Source organism: Sinocyclocheilus grahami, unplaced genomic scaffold (assembly GCF_001515645.1).
Source record: "Sinocyclocheilus grahami isolate Dianchi unplaced genomic scaffold, SAMN03320097.WGS_v1.1 scaffold77289.1, whole genome shotgun sequence".
Taxonomy (NCBI): domain Eukaryota; kingdom Metazoa; phylum Chordata; class Actinopteri; order Cypriniformes; family Cyprinidae; genus Sinocyclocheilus; species Sinocyclocheilus grahami.
In genome coordinates, this window is record NW_015529765.1 from 1 (window position 1) to 647 (window position 647).

General features: G+C 47.0%; 1 pseudogene; it reads right to left on the reverse strand.

Moving 5' to 3' along the window:
• Nucleotides 1–6: 6 nt before the first annotated feature.
• On the reverse strand, nucleotides 7–570 carry LOC107581113 (ras-related protein Rab-33A pseudogene; annotated as a pseudogene).
• Nucleotides 571–647: the final 77 nt, after the last annotated feature.

Consider the following 647-nt stretch of genomic DNA (forward strand, 5'->3'; position numbering starts at 1 on the left):
CACACACACACACACACACAAAGAGAGTTCATGGAGCAGCTGTCATAACGTAACTAAAATTAGTTGCAGGCACATTCTTGCATTGTGAATTATCAATGTTAATAATTTCACAGTTTAGGGTCCTCAACAAGGGCAGTTACTCTTAGGGTCGGGCTGATGTGTCAGCCTCACTCTGCCGTCTTCTCTCTCCACGTCTCTGTAGATCAGGGATTTTTGGGCTTTTAGACGACATGCCAGGCACATGAAGATGGAGTCCACGTTCTGGCTCTCCTTGGGATCTTTGGCTGATGTTTCAAACAGTAGCATGTTATGGGCATCTGCAAACTTGAGGGCAGTGTTGGAAGGGACCTGGATCTGGTCAACTAGGTCGCATTTGTTACCCACCAGAACACGAGGCACCGAGGATGACACCCTGTGCCCGTTACACTCCTGAATCCAGGTCTTTAGGTTCTGGAATGAGGCCATTTTTGTGACGTCGTATACAAATACAACAGCATGCACATTGCGGTAGTAGTGCTCCACCATGCTCTTCCGAAAGCGCTCCTGGCCCGCTGTGTCCCATACTTGCACCTGTCAATGTAGAAACAAGACAAACAACACATTTCAATGTTGGAGAGAAGTTAAAACGAGAAAACTGATGCATCAGA